Here is a 19,362-nt window from a genome sequence, read left to right on the forward strand (position 1 = left end):
ATTCTTCCCAGCTAAAATACCTCTGTATTTTTCTATACTGCCTCTTGGTATGCAATGGACCGCCAGAGAATCACAGAATATCAGGGTTGGAAGGGACCTCAGGAGGTCATCTAGTCCAAACCCCTGCTCAAAGTAGGACCAATCCCCAACTAAATCATCCCAGCCAGGGTTTTGTCAAGCCTGATCTTAAAAACCTCTAAGGAAGGAGATTCTACCACTTCCCTAGGTAACCACTTCCCAGTGCTTCACCACCCTCCCAGTGAAAAAGTTTTTCCTAATATCCAACCTCAACCTCCGCCACTACAACTTGAGACCATTATTCCTTGTTCTGTCTATATCCTAGCCCAACAAGCCACATACCCGCTTCGTTCAAACTTCTTCCAAATACTCATTGGTGAGCTTATAAAAGTGTGAGAAAGGGAGTGTCAATTACAGTTAATGCCTCTGATTAACTGAAAGCAAAATTAATGTGTTTAAAAAAATTAACACATTAATTGCAGACCTCTGAGAGGGGAGGGAGGCATCAGCAGTGGGGGGGCTGAAGCCCCAGCCAGCAGCTCTGGGGGCAGCAGGTGAGCTGAAGCACCAGGCTGGAGCCCCACACTCTAGGGGGTTGGCTTGAGCCCTGAGCCCTGCATCCCAAGGGAGGCTGAAGCCCCCAGACTATATTTGAAAATATAGAAAACATCCAAAAATATTTCTATTTAACAGTGTGATTAAAATTCTGATTTTTTCAATCTCACGATTTAGACTCTTATAGATTCATAGACCCTAGGAGTGGAAGGGACCTCGAGAGGTCGAGTCCAGTCCCCTGCCCTCATGGCAGGACCAAATACTGTCTAGACCATCCTTGATAGACATTTATCTAACCTACTCTTAAATATCTCCAGAGATGGAGATTCCACAACCTCCCGAGGCAATTTATTCCAGTGTTTAACTACACTGACAGTTAGGAACTTTTTCCTAATGTTCAATCTAAATTCTCCCTTGCTGTTAACCCATTGCACTGTTTATAGCCATTGGAACAAGTTCTTGTTCTCCTGATACATTAGAGGGCAAACAGCTAACAAGTTTCTCCCCCTCCTGATGACACTCTTTTAGATACCTGAAAACCTGCTATCATGTCCCTCTCAGTCTTTTCTCTTTTTTTTTTTTTCCAAACTAAATAAACACCAGTTTTCGCCTTCTCATAGTCATGTTCTCAAGACCTTTAATCATTCTTGTTGCTCTTCTCCGGGACCCTCTCCAATTCTCACACTTTCCTTGAAATGCAGTGCCCAGAACTGGACAATCAATACTCCACGCTGAGCCTAACCAGCGCAGTAATGCGGAAGAATGACTTCTCATGTCTTGTTTACAACACACCTGTTAATGCATCCCAGAATCACGTTTGCTTTTTTGCAACAGTATCACACGTTGACTCATTTAGCTTGTCCACATAGACCCCTAGATCTCTTCTCCATACTCATTCCTAGACCCCATTCTCTTCCCTTCTGTACGTGTGAAAACTGCATTGTTCCTCCAAGTGGAGCACTTTGCATTGTGTTATGTGAACTTCATCTGGTTTACCTCGAGCATTTTCTCCAATTTTGTCCAGATCATTTTGAATTTTGACCCCGTCTCCAAAGCATTGCAATCCCTCCAGTTTTGGTATCGTCTGCAAACTAATAACCGTACTTTCACTATTGCCAAACATCTAAGTCATTGATGGAGATTATTGAACAGAACCAGTCCAAAAACAGACCTGCGGGAACCCGTAACTCGTTATAGCTTTCCACAGATTGGGAAGGACATTAATAACTACTCTCTGAGTACGGTTATCCAGCCAGTATCACCACCTTATAGTAGCCATCTAAATTGTATATTGCCTAGTTATCGATAAGGATATCGTGCGAGCCGTACCAAATGCCTTACTAAGTCTAGTTATACAACCACACATCCACCGCTTCTCCCTTATCCACAAATACTCGTTATCCTTATCAAAGAAAGAGCTATCAGATGGTTTGACAGCGATTGTTCTTTACAAATCCCAGCTGCGCTATTCCCTATCACCTTACCATCTTTCAAGTGTTTTGCAACGATTCTTAATTACTTGCTCCATTATCTTCCCTGCACAGAAGTTAAAAACTGTCTGTAGTTTCCTGGGTTGTTTTATTTCCCTTTTTAGAGATGGCACTATATTTGCCCTTTCCATCTCTGGCATCTCTCCTGTCTCCCATGACTTTCCAAAGTAATAGCTAGAGGCTCAGATACCTCCTCTATTAACTCCTTGAGTATTCTAGAATGCATTTCATCAGCCCCGGTGACTTGCAGGCACTAACTTTTCTAATTGATTTTGTAAACTGCCTTTTTTTTTATTTTATCTTCTAAAACCTACCCCCTTCCCTTAAGCATTCACTATGTAGAGCATGTCCTTCAGACTTCTCAAGTGAAGACCAAAACAAAGAAGTCATTATAGCATCTCTGCCCATTTCCAATTTTCCGTTACGTTTTCCCCTCCTTCTACTGAGCAGGTCATGCCTACCCTGTCCTTGTCTTCCTCTGCTTCTAAATATTGATTAAAAAGCCTTCTTGTTCCCCTTATTCCCATAGCTAGTTTGAGCTCATTTTGTGCCTTTGCCTTTCTAATCTTGCCCCATGCATTCCTGTATTGTTTGTCCTATATCATCCTTTGTTAATCTGACCAGTTTCCATTTTTTATATGACTCCTTCATGACCTACACAAATAAAAAGATCTCGTGGTTTAAGCCAAGGTGTCTTTTTGCCACATTTTCTATCTTTCCCAGCCATCGAATAGCTTGCTTTTGGGCCCTTAATAGTAGCCTTTGAAAAACTGCCAGCTCTCCTCAGTGTGTTTTTTCCTCAGTCTTTGATTCCATGGAAGACCTACCTATCAGCTTCCGAACTTACCAAAATCCGCTTCCTGAAATCCATTCTATTTTGCTGTTTACTCCTTCTACCCCTTCCCTTAGAATTGCAACTCTATGATTTCATGATCACCTTCACCCAAGCTTCCGTGTCTACTTTCAAATTCTCAACGATTCCTCCCTATTTGTTAAAATCAAAGCTAGAACAGCTTTCCCCCCAGTACTTTTTCACCTTCTAAATAAAAAGTTGTCTGCAATGCAGTCCAGGAACTTATTGATAGTCTGTGCCGCACGGTGTTATTTTCCCAACATATATCTGGATCAGTTGAAGTCCCCATCACCACCAAATCTTGGGCTTTGGATCATTTTGTTAGTTGTTTTAAAAAAGCCTCATCCACCTCTTCCACCTGGTTAGGTGGCCTGCAGTAGACTCCTTTGTTTTTTACCCCTTTTATCCTAACCCAGAGACTCTCAACACTTCCATTCTCCTATGTCCATCCTCCACCTCAGTCCAAGCGTTGTACATTTTTAATATATAGGGAACACCTCCTCCCTTTTTCCCCCGTCTATCCTTTCCTGAGCAAACTATACCCATCCACACAACATTCCGATCATGTGTATTATCCCACTCAAGTTTTCAGTGATGCCAACAATGTCAATTGTTATTTATTATTAGCATTTCAGTTCTTCCTGCTTATTACCCTATACTTCTCGCATTTTGTATAGGCATCCAATACTGGTTGATCTTGCCTCCCATTTTTGCCCTTACCCTCCTTTCTCTCTGCCATTATAACCCACGCTCCCTCTTGTTCTGACCCATCTCCAGGTCTTCATGTTCCACCACCTACCTGTGGGAGCTTTGCTCACCTGTCCCCGTCGAACCTATTTAAAGCTCTCCTCACTAGGTTAGCCAGTCTGTGTGCAAATAGGTCTTCCCCTTCCTCGAAAGGTGAATGACATCTCTGCCTAGCAGTCCTTCCTCGAATAGCATCCCGTGGTCGAGGAAGCCAAAGCCCTCCTGGCGACACCATCTTCGCAGCCAGGCGTTCACCTCCATGATGCATCTGTCTCTGCCTGGGCCCCTACCTTTGACAGGAAGAATCGAAGAGAATACCACCTGCATTCCAACCCCCTTCACCTGTACTCGTATTTATTTTTTTTAAATTGCTTGACAGCCCTAATTAAAACCTTACATATTATCTGTACTTCCTGTTTCCTGGTACGATCTCTTCTGCATTGAATTATCCAGTATAGAAGGCTGTACGTGAGTCAAAGCAGCAAAGAGTCCTGTGGCACCTTATAGGCTTACAGATCCAGACTAACACGGCTACCCCTCTGATACTTGTAAATGAGTGAGTCAGAACAGAGCAGAGTATGGCGAGGTATGAAACCCAGATTCTATGTCAAGGTGATAATGGTCCACAGCATATCGGGTGACACACTAAAAAAAAGTTTCGTCTATTTCCCCATTTCTAGAATGGAGAAAATATACACCCACCATTATCAAGGATTTGAGACGTGCCAGAAGAAATATATTACAAGAGTATTACTGCTAGCCCTGTGGCTATTGCCATGAGTTCCTTTTAAAGTTCTAGTTTTTTTTTCAAATGAATCATAAGAGCATGTCTCATGCCCTCCCAAGGGAATTGATGCAGGTGTTACTAACAAATCAGTCTTAAGGAACAATCCATGTATGGTCTGATACTCACTTGGAAGTTTGACTCTCCTGGAGACATCAAGGCCTTTTCTAAATAGGAGCAACTTAGTGTTTAATTAAATATGTTTAAAAACAATTTAGACTGCTATAAAACCCCTATGTAGGTCTTAAATTCATTTAACCCTTGCTAATACTGATTCCTTACCACATTACACTCAGCTGATACAAGGTACGTAAAACCCATTTAAGAACATCCACATTGGTGTTTGCAGTGGTTTAACTAAATTTTAAACATAACTCTCTAATTTTCACTGATGCAAGTTTACAGGTAAGCTAGTGCCTCCCAACCCTTTGAGTGGGAGAGAAAGCTAGCCTCCACTGCAGTCTTCCACTCAGATAAGTGGAAGGAAGTCAGGTCCTGAAAGAGCTGTATGTAACAAAGAACTGTTCTGGAGGCCCAATGAGAGGGCCTCACATAAGTTGGGGCTATTGTGGGGAGAAAAAGAAAAGCGCTTGACAATTAAGCAGGAAATAAAGGCCTCTGCTTTGTGATGGGGGGCTGCTAGAGACTATGGGTTTAACTTCTCTGGTTGTAGCAACTATTCTAGGGGAAGAACTAGATCTTTTACTTCCTTTTGATCTCTCCCCCATGGAACCTTTCAGGTGATGGGGATCATCAGGAAACTTCTCAATACCCTCCAGGCTGAAAGCAATTTGAATATGAGAAACTAGTCTTACTCCTGTCAACTGAAAAGAAAGTCTCCCAGTTTTACATAATATAGCCTTTATTCTGTTGAGAGAAATGCATTTTTATAAAAACACAAGACCTTGACCATCAATGCAACTGGATGTGAAGGCAGCAAAGGAGAGATGGGTGGAAAAGAAATATGATGATGTTAGGAGTTCCTTTCCTCTGACTGGCTGGTGTCAAGAGAAGCGCAACGGTCTTGAATGAGTGCACTGAGGTTACAGTGGATCTACTAGCATGCAACAATCGTCTAATGAGAAAGGAAGTTTATATGTTCAGCTGAAGGTTTTATTGGCTTAGTTAAGGAGCTGAAGTTAAGAAACCTGTGTCTGGTAAATGAAAGGCAGACCTGGCAGTACTGCCTTTAGTTAAGGTTGCCTATCACTTTTCCTAGACCTTTTTCATAGACCCACTTTCAGTTGCTTATAAAAACTTTGCCAAAATTAAGCCTGAAAAAAAGAACTTCTCCATCCAAGGCTAAATATTTTGGGAACAATCCAGCTAAAATAGTTAAACTGTATGAGAATGCAATAATGGGGAAATGTCTTCCCCATATTTAAAAGTTTGCAACAGTTTCACTGAGATACTGTAGCGCCTCCATGATTTGGAGCAAGGATTTGATGTGGCAGAAGGGTTGCACTTCTGTCAGGATTGTGCCTTTTGCTGACCCCATGAAAATTTCCCCAGATTTGGCCAAAATTTATTTATTGGGGGCTTATATCCCATATGCTCAGTAGAGATTTGAGTTTGGCTGCCAAATTTTCCAAAGATTGTCTGCACTGAGATCACTCCAACCTGAGAGCTGCAGGGCTGAGCAGAATTTTGCCTGCAATTGTGCCTCCTGGCTGCTGGGCACAGAACTAAGAGCAAGGAGACAATGCACCCCCCATCCCCTACAGGCACCCTGGTATTATGGACAAGGTGTATGCAGAGCCTTGCAGAGAGAGCTGGAGAGCAAGTTAATGTGTCTCTTTACCCCTCCACCTCCACCCAGGGTAGGAGGTGAAAAAAAAGTTGAGGTCCCTTCCAGTTCTAGGAGATAGATATATCTCCAATTATTTCTCGTTCTTTCTTCCCCAATGGCTATTAGCCAGGATGGCCAGGGATGGTGTCCCTAGCCTCTGTTTGCGAGAAACTTGGAATAGGCGACAAGGAATGGATCATTTGATGATTACCTGTTCTGTTCTTTCCCTCTGGGGCACCTGGCATTGGCCACTGTTGGAAGACACTACACTGGACTAGATGGAACTTTGGTCTGACCCACTGTGGCTATTCTTATGTAAGGAGGAAACACTAACTAGAATGGAGAGAGGGGAGAAATGGGAAAAGGGATAGAAACTGGTGAGGCGGTACAAGGACAGAATAGCACTAGAACACTCTCCAGTACCTGGAATTGAACTGACAAGTCCCAAGTCTCTACTGGCAGAAATGTGGGGTCTCATCCCATTCAGATTCACAGACAATAACTGACTACTAACGGTACTAGTTACCCCATTAGCTCAAGTAGTAGATGTCTATGCTGTTGATTTGAATTTCCAAATCCTGCTATTGACCTAAATTGGGAGTCAATATGGTTCCATGTGATGGAATGTGTTTTTTTTCCCCAGTCTGCTTCTTTAAAAAGAAGGAAATTGCATCCAAAAAGCTACATTAAAAGAATGTTATGGTTGCAAAATCAAGCACTCAAGTTAGAATGCCCATGGTAAGTTTTGAATTACATGATAAAACACCTTTTGCCACAGGACTCCTGCCTTATCCATTCTATGGTGTGGCTTCCGCTATGGAAACGAATTAGGGTAATCTGCAGGACTCCTACCTCACTTGTCACAGAAGCTAGAAGGTGCACAGCAAATGAAGTAGTAGATAGTGGGAATAAAAGGATGGCATAGCTATGGTGTTGAATGTTGCCTTGGGGAACTGGATTTTACCCTGTCTCTGCCAGAGAGTTCTGTATAAATCCCCAGTGTGTAACTTAAACCAAATTTTTCACAAATGGCTGTTAAGCGCATGTTCCCAACGTGAAATGCCTAGGCTCAAATTTGCAGAAGTGCCAAGCATTCACAACTACAACTAAAGTCAACGGGATCTGTGCTTTGAGCATATGAAGCACTAGAAAAATTCCAACTATTCTGAAAAGAATTAGGTCTTAGATATCTCAAGTTTGGCATTCAAAATTAGTGGACACTTGACAATGTTGAGTAATATCTACGCCTCAGTTCCCCATCTGTAAAATGGGAACATGACCACCAGTTTCACAAGGCTGTTGTGAAGATTAATTAATTAAAACATGTGCAGCACTTATACTACAGTTAGCACCATAGAAACATCCATGAAAAGTTAATGACTTTGTATTTTATTTTAGTGCAGGGAGTTTGGGTGGTGTGAAGTAAATAAGGCCTAGAACCAGACAGAAAGAGGAGCATGAAAAGTACTGAGTAACTAACAGGAGTCCTGTGGAAGAGATAGTATGTGATTATGTAATGAAAAACTACTAGGGGGGCAAATTAAAATTGCACAGACAATTTGGGCATTTTCAAACTTGAGTGTTTGACTGTGCAGCCTTAATATTTAAAAAAATTGTTTTTTAATGTAATTAACCTCTGAGGATAGGACAAGCAGCAACAGGCTTAAATTGCAGCAAGGATGGTTTAGGCTGGACATTAGGAAAAATCTTCCCGTCAGGGTGGTTAAGAACTGTAATAAATTGCCTAGGGAGATTGTGGAATCTCCATCATTGGAGATTTTTAAGAGTGGGCTAGACAAACACCTGTCAGGGATGGTCAAGAGATAATACTTAGTCCTGCAATGAGTGCAAGGGACTGGACTAGATGACCTCTTGAGGTCCCTTCCAGTCCTATGATCCTATACCAATATTCTGTCACGAGCTACAGTATTAACTCAGAATGCACCCACTGACATGGGAGACTACTGGTATTATTTCTCAAAAGACTTGTGTGGCTCCTGTAATTATTTCCATTGTGGCTTGCTGTAACTACATCCTCTGCGTGTCAGGTAGGGGAGCTACTAACCCACTATTTTAACTGTTCCTGTGATTACACATGTTCCTTTCACTTGCTTTGTCGTCAAATGATTGTCCTACAAGATTACATTTAACAGGTCCCATTATCTTTTATTCCCAGCTCTACACAGCCTATTTGGAATGCCAGTGTTAAAACACAACTGTAAGGGTTTACTTTTTTTAAGCTTGTTAAAAGTATTTTAGTAAAATGATTCAGATTCCAAGGCCAGATGGGACCACGATGATGATCATCATCAAAACAGCGCCAATCATGATGCAAAAAACCTTGCTGAAATATAAACATGCTAGTAACTGCTTGTAAAGTGACATCTCCAGTCTATGTGCTTGTCTACATTACCCAGGGGATCGATGGGCAGGAATTCATAGATTCATAGACTCTAGGACTGGAAGGGACCTCGAGAGGTCATCGAGACCAGTCCCCTGCCCTCACGGCAGGACCAAATACTGTCTAGACCATCCCTGATAGACATTTATCTAACCTACTCTTAAATATCGCCAGAGATGGAGATTCCACAACCTCCCTAGGCAATTTATTCCAGTGTTTAACTACCCTGACAGTTAGGAACTTTTTCCTAATGTCCAACCTAAATCTCCCTTGCTGCAGTTTAAGCCCATTGCTTCTTGTTCTATCATTAGAGGCTAAGGTGAACAAGTTTTCTCCCTCCTCCTGATAACACCCTTTTAGATACCTGACAACTGCTATCATGTCCCCTCTCAGTCTTCTCTTTTCCAGGAGGGTCGATTTATTGTGATAAATCAGATTGCCAAGCACTCTCCCATCTACTCCAGTACTCCACCATGGCGAGAGGTGCACGGGAAAGCGTCATAGAATCATAAATTATTAGGGTTGGAAGGGACCTCAGGAGATCATCTATTCCAACCCCTTGCTCAAAGCACGACCAATCCCAAAATGGCCCCCTCAAGGATTGAACTCTCAACCCTGGGTTTAGCAGGCCAATGCTCAAACCACTGAGCTATCCATCCTCCTAAATGACAGTGTCAGCCGTCGACTTACTGCAGTGAAGACACCACGGTAAGTAGACCTAAGTACATTGATTTTAGCTATGTTATTCACGTATCAGAAGTTGCACAACTTAGATTGACCGCCCCACAGTGTAGACCAGACCTACGTTTGCACTTGGAGTTGGAGTACTGCTTCAAAACTGTAGCTCCAAGGAATACAACCAGCCACCAGCTGTGGGTTTTGACATTGTTTTATTGTGGTTGGTGTAAAAACTTAATTTAAAAGTTTAATAATGGAGATATACCCATCTCCTAGAACTGGAAGGGACCTTGAAAGGTCATTGAGTCCAGCCCCCTGCCTTCACTAGCAGGACCAAGTACTGATTTTTGCACCAGATCCCTAAGTGGCCCCCTCAAGGGCTGAACTCACAACCCTGGGTTTAGCAGGCCAATGCTCAAACCACTGAGCTATCCCTCCCCCCAGTTGGCACAAACTTCAAAAATTTATTATGATCAAATTCTAAAATTGCTGCTGTAGGCTATTAGAACTAATAATCTCTAAATTCATACAACTTTAAGAGGAGTTAAGAAGCCAAGAAGACAAGGTGAGTTTATTATCTGTATGTTGTGTGCTTGCTACTGGAGTGTAGGATACAGTGTAGTCTGTTCGGGAGGCTATGTGCTGAGCTTAGCAGCTTGCTAGACAAAACTGAGAGTGTCTTAATGAGACTTTGAGCCCTAATCCATTTAGTATCCATTAACTATCAGTCAGGGGCGGGGTTACTCAGAGAAAACAAAGGTTTAAAAAGCCAGCTCCTAAGTGACTAGATCTACCAAACAGAGCAGTTGTGCAAGGGAGTTTAGAGAAGGAGCAAGACAACCAGGGATACCTAATGTTCCCCACACTTAGGTCAATAAACACCAACCAAAAAACACAAAAAACGCTACAGGAGTGAAAAGAATGCAGGTTGAAGTCCAACAGCAGAATGGAGGCTATCCTGTTTATTGCACTGAATGTGGCATGTATGATTACCTGTCTTATATATGCATTAGGTGCAAGAAGCTCATTGCCCTCAGAGACAGAGTACAGGCTCTGGAGACCAAAGTGGCTAAACTGGAAGCGCAAAAGGAGTTAGAGAGGTACAACACAAGGAAACTTTCACAGACACAGTGGAGGAGTTCCACCCCTAGTCTGACAGCCTCTGTGCTGCTGTGGATAAAAGTCTCAGGGTAGAAGATCATCAAACTGGAGTGGAGGGAAATGATCCCATGGTTGGGACCCTCCTTCCAAATGATGTTTTGGTAGCCTCTCACGCTGCGGATTCCCTCCGCAGGATGGGTATCCCACTTATTAGGAAGAGACAGGTAATAGTAACGGGGGATTTAATCATTAGAAATACAGATAGTTGGGTTTATGTTGACCGGGAGAACTGCAAGGTGAATTGCCTGACAGATGCGTAGGTTGCGGATCTCTCGAAACATCTAGAGATAGATGTATGTGCAGTGCTGGAGATGAGCTGGTGGCCACGGTAAACGTAGGTACCAATGGACAGAAGAAAAAAGGTAGGGGAGAGATGTCCTGGAGGCCAATTTTAGGCTGCAAGATAAGAAATTGAAGTCCAGGACCTCCATGGTGGCATTATCTGAAATGCTTCCAGTTCCACAGGCACAGTGAGAAAGGTAGAATTGCAGGGGCTCAATGCATGTCTGAGATGATAGTATTGGGAAAAGGGATAAGTTTATTAGGAACTGGAGAACCTTAGGTAAAGAAAAAACTTATACAAGAAGGATGGGTTCTACCTAAACCAAAACAGAATCAGATTACTGGCATTTAAAATTAAAAAAGGTAATAAGAGGGTTTTTTAAAAGGCATGGGGAAAGGTGCGGAGGAGCACATGGTTCGGAAAGAGACATCCAATAGAGGAGGATATATTAACAGGGATTCTCTATATCCTAGTAAGGAGGAGAGGATAGAAGTTAATAAAGTAGAGGTACAAACTGAACAGAAACAGACAAATGAAAAAAAGTCCCTTCAATTACATCACACTAAGGGAGACAAATATTGACCAATTTTGTAACTGCATGTATACAAATGCTAAAAGTCTAAATACTAAGATGGATGAACTCGTATGCCAGATATTAAATGAGCATATGGAGACAGTAGGTATCACTGAAACTTGGTGGAATGATGACAATCAATGGGACGCTAATACCAAGGACAAATTATACAGCAACGATGGGAGTAGTGCCAACCACCTACCAGTGTATGTGAAAGTAGAGTCAAATATAGTAAAAATCAAACTATTACAGAATCTCTCTCTATAAGAAATTCCATGCTTGACTAAGAAGAGTATAGCAGTATGAATACTGACCACCTGACCAGGATGGTGATGATGAAATGCTCAGGAAGATGAGGGAGGGAGGCTATAAAAGAGAAAACTCAGAAATGGCAGATTTCAAATATCCCCATATTTGTATACATGTCACTACATGACAGGATGCAGACTCAAAGTTTCCCGACACCATAAATGACTGTTTCTTGGAGCAGCTTGTCCTAGAACTCACAAAGAGAGAGGCAATTTTTGATTCAAGTCTAGGTGGAGCACTGGGTCTAGTCCAAAAGGTGAATATAGCTGAACTGCTCAGTAATTAAACATAACGTTGTTGGGGGGGGAAAATACTGAAGAAGCTGACCACAGTAGCATTTAACTTAAGAAAGGGAAACTACACAAAACTGAAGCTAGTTAAATAGATGTTAAAAGGAACAGTGACAAGAGTGAAATGCCTGCAAGCTGCATGGAAATATTAAACCCACCATAGAGGTGCAAATTAATTGTATACCCCAGATTAAAAAGAATAGTAAGAGGACCAAAATAAGAGTACTTATTAGTTGGAAGAGACAGGGGAGGAGAAAGACCTGGGTGTATTGGTTAATCACAGGATGACTAGGAGCTGCTAACTTCATGTGGCTGTGAAAAAAGGCTAATGCGATCAGGAAAGCCTTAGTACCATTATACAAGACATGGTGAGACCTCATCTAAAATACTGTGTGCATTCCTCATCTCCCATGTTTAAGAAAGACGAAAAAAGTGGAACAGGTTCAGAGAAGTCATAGTAGGATGATCAGAGGAATTGAAAACCTACCTTATGTGGGGAGACTCAAAGAGCTTCGCAAGCTTAGCTTACCCAAATGAAAACTGATGAGAGATACGATTGTTTTCTCTAAACAATGAGCGGGATAGGTACCAGGGAGGAAGAGGAGTTATTTCAATTAAGCACCCATGTTGACATAAGAACAAATGGATACAAACCATCCATCAACAAGTTTAGGCTTGCAATTAGATCAAGGTTTCAAACCATCAGAGGAGTGAAGTTCTGGAACAGCCTTCCAAGGGGAGCAGTGGGGGGCAGAAAACCTAACTGACTTCAAGATCCAGCTGGATAAATTTATGGAGAGGATGGTATGATGAGACTGCCTATAATTATATGTGGGCCCATCTATACCTGCTACAGGCAAGTATCCCTAACAGCCAGAGATGGGGCACTAGATGGGGAGGGTGTGACATAATGTACCTCAAAATAGCACCCTGTACCCCTGTTATATGGTTATAATATTTTGTACAAAGAATGCTTTGCAAGGTAATCATATGAAAAGTCATGATTGCTGAAACTCTTTGTTCTGTCAATATACGTGTATCATCATTGTATATGGAGTTATGAGATTTTGCTATATGGTTGTTAATCAAATAGGTTGCGAGTCTGGGAGATGCCCATAGTTAGCTCCCACAGGGGCAACAAGAGAGGTGGCCCACATCTAGACAGCTGTTAAGAGACCCTCACCAGCCACTGGCCAGCAAGGAATAGTAAACAGATTTACAATTCAACAAGAGAGAATTGCTCAAGCTCCACACAATAGGTAGGGATTGCTTAACTCTCTGACTCAGCAAGGCACACCCAAACACCTGATGCTTGACTATGTTTGAGCTAGTTATTTTTCCAAGCACATAGAGAGTATAAAATAAGCATCATGAGTCCACCTCTATCTATCTCCATCTCAACAACTGGAAACAGGAACTTTTGGAAAAGAGAAGCATCAGTGAACTGAGGAGGGATGGTCCTAGCTGCAATCCTTTCTAGTTAGTACGAACTGTGACTAGAATTCTGCCTGCAACATCTAGCAGGGTGATTCAATCTTGCTTGGTCTGATATAGTTCAGAATATAGACTGTAATTTTACCTTTTATTTCTTATGTAACAAACTATGACCTCTATGCCTAATACTCATAAATCATTGAAAAATCTATCTTTCTGTAGTTAAACTTATTTTAATGGTTTATCTTTATCAGTGACTGTCTAAAGTGCTTGGGGAATCTGCTCAGATGACAAAGGCTGGTGCAGGTCCACTATCTTTTGATAAAGCGGTGAGCGAATTAATTACTTTATATTGTTCAATAGAAGGTCTTTAGCAATGTAAGATGGCATATTTCTGGGGTGCAACATGGGGTATTTGCTTGTGTTTTGCTGTGTGGGGTTCATAAGTGGCTTAGAGAGCATTCATACAACTTAGCTGGGTGTGTCCCTGCAGCATGTTATTGACCGAGTGATCACAGTACCGGGATGAGTTTGCTGCTTGACACTAGCAAAACGTCATGAGAGAGCGCCAAGGCTGGAGAGTCAAGAGAGTACAGTGGTCCCACAAGTCCAGGCTGTATCCTGGGGATCTGTCACAGACAGCTGACTTACTACAGAGAACTCTTTTCCAGGTATCTGACTAGTGGGTCTTGCCAACAAGCTCAGGGTCTAAATGATTACCATATTTAGTGCTGAGAAGGAATTTTCCCCCAGGTCAGATTGGCAGAGTGCCTGGAGATTTTTCACCTCTCTCTGCAGGTCACTTGCTGGTTTAAATTAGAGCAAGTGATGGATTCCTGTAACCTGAAGTCTTTAAATCTTGGTTTGAGAACTTCAGTAATTCAGCCAGAGGTAACGGGTCTATTACAAGAGTGGGTGCATGAGGCTTTGTGGCCTGCTAAGTGCAGGAGGTCAGAGTAGATGATCACAGTGGTCCCTTCTGGTTTTAAAAAGTCTGAGAGTCTATGAATGCCACCAAGGCTAAATAGAGTAAAAACGGTTAGAGGCAAAAAGGCATTGTTTAAAAATTGGAAGTCAAATACTACTGAGAAAAATAGGAGCATAAACTCTGGCAAGACAAGTATGGTAGCAAAAATCTCAAACTAACTGCAATTTTTTTTTTAAAGTATGTTAGAAGCCAGAAGCCTGGCACACAATCAATCAATGGGAACACTGGATGATCACAGTGCTAAAGGAGCACCCAAGACAACACCATTGCAGAAAAGCTAAATGGATTATTTGCATTGGTTTTCACTGCAGGGGATATTCCCACACCTGAGCCATTCTTTTTAGGTGACAAATCTGAGGAACAGTCAACAGAGGTCTATAAAATCATGACTGGTTTGGGAAAGTAAATAAGGAAGTATTATTTACCCCTTCTCAGAACAAGAACTAGGGGTCACCAAATGAAATTTAAGAGGCAGCAAGTTTAAAACAAACAAAAGGAAGTATTTCTTCATACAACGCAGACAACCTGTAGAACTCTTTTGCCAATGGATGTTGTGAAGCCCATGACTATAACAGGGAACAAAAAAGACTTAGATAAATTCATGGAGGATAAGTCCATCAATGGCTATTAGACAGGATGGGCAGGGACGGTGTCCCTAACCTTTGTTTGCCAGAAACCAGGAACTGGTGACAGGGAGCGTATCACTTGGTGATTACCTGTTCTCTTCATTTCCTCTGGAGCACCTGGCATTGGCCTCTGTCAGACGCAGGATACTGAACTAGATGGACCTTTGGACGAACAAAATATGGCCATTCTTATGTTCTTAAATGTACCTGACTGAATTGTCAATAGAGGATGTTTTGGAACTGATAAATTAAACAGTATTAAAGTCACCAGGACCAGATAGTATTCATCCAAACATTCTGAAGGAACTCACACATGAAACTACAGAACCACGAACATGGGTATGTAACTTATCACTTAAATCAGTTTCTGTACTAGATGACTGGAGGATAGCTAATTAAAGCTGATTTTCAAAAAAGGCTCCAGAGGCACTCCTGGCATTTACAGGCCAGTAAGCCTAACTTCAGTACTAAGCAAATTGGTTGAACCAATAGTAAAGAATAGAATGATCAGACACAAAGATGAACAGTTCATTGGGGAAGAATCCACACAGCTTTTGTAAAGGGAAATCATGGCTCACCAATCTATTAGAATTCTTTGAGGGTGGCAACAAATGTGCACAAGGGTGATCCAAGGAATCTCTCATACATGGACTTTCTGAAAGCCTTTGACAAGGGCCCTCACGAAAAGCTCTTAAGCAAACTAAGCAGTCATGGGATCAGGACGTTTAAAACAAACAAAAGGAAGCACTTCACAAAATGCACAGTCAACTTGTGAAACTTGTTGCCAGAGGATGCTGAAGGCCAAAACTGTAACTGTATTAAAAAAAGAATTAGATAAGTTCATGAAGGATAGACCCACCAATGGCTATTAACCAAGATGGTCAGGGATATATGGGTGTCTCATGGCCTCTGAGTACCAGATGCTGGGAATGGATGACAGGGGATGAATCACTCAATTGCCTTCTTCCGTACATTACCTTTGAAGCATCTGGCATTAGCCACTGTCAGAAGACAGGACCCTGGGCTAGATGGACCATTGGTCTGACCCAGCATGCCCATTCTTATGTTATGTACGGAAGCAGATATTGCACGAGCCAAGCACAGTACTAGCAGGTATTGTACAGGATTCCTACCTAAATCTTGTCAATGAGCTTTAATCTTGATGTGCAGCACGTTCCATTTAACTCGTTTCCTCAAAGTTTTGCCAACATACCTCAACTTTGTCATAACACTGTATAGTTGCAGGCTTTCCGTGAACAATGCCCATCTGTTCTAGATTACATGGTGGTTTCGCTAGGTGCTTAAATGTTCTAGGACAGTCTAGTTGAGACCTCAACTCATTTTCAGGTGTCTAGGTTCAACAGGGACATGCACTATGCTATGGCCATCTCTGTTTTAGTAACGTCTCTTAAAACTATCGTTTTCTGAATTTAAAAGGCCTATTGGGAAAAATTCACCAGCTTTCTGAGACTGGTGAAGAATCATTTCATAAGCTTCATTAGCTTGTTCCTGATGTAGTCAAAATAAACTTGTTTTAATTCTTGATACACTTTTGAAGAACCTAGAGCATCCTATGTCTCTAACACACCTATTGAATAGTTTGTTTTCAAATATTATGCAATCCTAAATAATTTGGAAGAGAAAAAACAAAGATCATTTAGCTAAGAAGTTCAACTGCAGAAGCCAAGTCACGCTTACCTCTTGGATATGCACATGATGATTTAACTTCAAGCATTACCTTTACATTTGGAAACTCTCCGTTGAAATGATGGCTCTCGACAAATGCTTATAATAAAGGCACGAGAGCCTAGTTCCTCCCTCCACCCCCAAAAGCCGTTTCATCTTACTGAAGAAAATTAGAAAGAAAGTTCTCTTACCGACAATTCCAATGGTTAATGTCCCCTGCGAACCCCACCTAGCAAGTCGACATCATGACATGTCAGGTCAGGGCAGCCTCAACCACGCTTCCCTGATAGTCAGGTAATAAAAGGAAGGAGTTAAAACAGGAAAGGGACACTTACAGGTTTCTGGATAACATCAGAAAATATGATGCAATATATTCTGATTTGTCACTCAGAGCTTCTGGTAACCTCCAAACAAGATGTTAAAATATTTCTCCAGAGGGACTCAACTATGTTAAAATTTCACAGGTTCCTGACCAATACTCAGTTATTTGACAGATATACCTTGCCCATGTAATATTTTGCTTTAAAAAAAAAAAATATATATAAAAACTACTATCAAGATTTTCATTTTAAAGATTGAGACACTCTTTTCTACGCAATAGATTTTAGATACTAAATTAAAATATACCAGTTTGTAACTAGACTTTGTCCAGACAGGTTAAGCAAGCCAATTCATTACATACAAAGCAGCTTCATATAAGTCTTAAGTTAACAGAAGCTCCCATTTTTTAGAGAAATAGGAAAACACGCATCACCCAGTGCACTCTTTCTATAAGGCTCTTGGCCACTCTCACAAATAGTTCATTTGAGTGACTGAGAGCCCAATTTTGCAAGCTGTAGTAATTCAAGTAGCCTTACTCTCACAATTTATTTAAGTCAATGAGTTAGAAAAGATTACAGATAGGAAATTTTCTGGATTTGACCTATATATAGGAAAACAGTAAGAACCCAACCTTGTAGTACTTCGCCAAGCAAAACTCCTGCTGAAATGAACCGAGGTTTTGTTTGCATTAGGACTCCAGGATTGGGTGCTTAGTGTAATATTACTTCTATACTAAACTAACATTCCCTCGGGATACTTTGCTTTGTTTTATTACTAGCCTTATAGCAAGAGTGTTTACCATTTTATTATTATTCAAAATACAATAAATGGGCTTAGATAATGGGGTCCAAATGCAGAGGGGACAAAAATATAACCAGGTGTCTATAAATACAAAAATCACATTTATGTGGCTATCTCCTAGTTCTTTTGGATTTAAGAATTTTGAAAAAATTCTTAACAGGATGCTCACTGAAAGATTGTCATCTTGTATCAATATATACGAATGAAACTGAGTCCTGTTAGAATAAGTTATAGTACTAGAAAAGACATTTAGCCCTTTGTAAATGCAGACTAACCTTAATGAATTGTTAAAATTAAAAGTTAAGAATTTAACCTTTTCAATGTGAAATTAAGTCTACTAGAACATAATCGCTTTAACATTTTTGCGAAAAAAGTTTTGGAATTACTAGAAATCTGGCAACCTATATTTTTTTTTTTTTTTTTTTTTTTTTTTTAAGTCAAACACCTTCATATCAATACAGACATTTAAGCAACTGCTATAAATGAGTGATCAAATAATGATAGGAATCCCATTTCATGGCTCCCCCACCAACCTCAGCAGGACACTTGCACAATTGAATTTAAACATGGGTGTGTGAGGTGAAACCCACTTTCAAGATAGAAAATAATGTATAGCAGGATTTTTCAACAAGTTATACAGACGGAAAGGTCAAGACGCAGATGTGCAAGAGTTTTTTTTTTTTTTTTAATTTTTTTTACTATTTGGTTCTGTCAAAATGGTACTGGAAAGGTGATATAAAATTCTTCCTGTGTGTTTGTCACTGAACATGCTATGCTCTTCCATTTTGTTATTGTGGTATGTTTATGGCGATATCTTTTGGTGCAGTTCTCTAACTTCAATGTATACCACTGATTCTTTCCCATAGTTTAGTGTGTCTTCTAAAAAGAAGGGTTTTATTTAAAGAGTTTTTGCAAGGTTTAACTGATGCATTTGAGCATCCACAAATTGTATAAAGAAATCAGTGCAGCTTGTAAGTCTTGCAAGTATCAAAATTAACTGAATTTCATTTTAGATGTGTGTAAAATAGATCATTTGACTTCCAGTGTCTATCAAGGCATTAGAATAACTTGTATTTTGGTGTAAAGGTATCCAAAGATGCAGCTTTGTAATTCAGGCAAACAGTTTTAACGTTGTCAAGTGCGGTAGCCGTGTTAGTATGTATCCACAAAAACGAGGAGTCCAGTGGCACCTTAAAGACTAACACATTTATTTGGCCATAAGCTTTCAAAAGCTTATGGCCAAATAAATCTGTTAGTCTTTAAGGTGCCACTGGACTCCTCGTTGTTTTAATGTTATTTCTGTTCCTTGCTCTTTTCTGTAACAGATTATATTAGAGTAACTTCAGCCTTTGTCCCTATAAACAAAATATTTTGACACTTTCCCTTTGTCAAGGGTCTCTAAGCTGTCTGAAATGAGCATTAAGCAAAAAGTTCTGTTCCTTCCAGGGAGGGAAGGCAGTACTTAAATTTGACTCCAGTTTATCTATACCAGATTTCCTCCCCCATCTTTATAATTTACTAAAATGAAAATACTGTTTGGGGCTATGAGATTTTATTTGGTTACCAAAAAGAGA

At 40.8% G+C, this 19,362-nt stretch overlaps 1 long non-coding RNA gene across 1 annotated transcript in view; it reads right to left on the reverse strand.

Moving 5' to 3' along the window:
* LOC142045933 (uncharacterized) overlaps window positions 1-18,979 on the reverse strand; it is a 39,088-nt gene extending 20,109 nt beyond the window's left edge. The window contains exon 1 of the long non-coding RNA XR_012654857.1: window positions 16,858-18,979. This is a non-coding gene — a long non-coding RNA (uncharacterized LOC142045933). The remainder of the gene's footprint in view (window positions 1-16,857) is intronic.
* Between the last annotated feature and the right edge of the window lie 383 nt (window positions 18,980-19,362).

The sequence above is a fragment of the Chelonoidis abingdonii genome, chromosome 25, assembly GCF_003597395.2.
Source record: "Chelonoidis abingdonii isolate Lonesome George chromosome 25, CheloAbing_2.0, whole genome shotgun sequence".
Lineage (NCBI taxonomy): Eukaryota > Metazoa > Chordata > Testudines > Testudinidae > Chelonoidis > Chelonoidis abingdonii.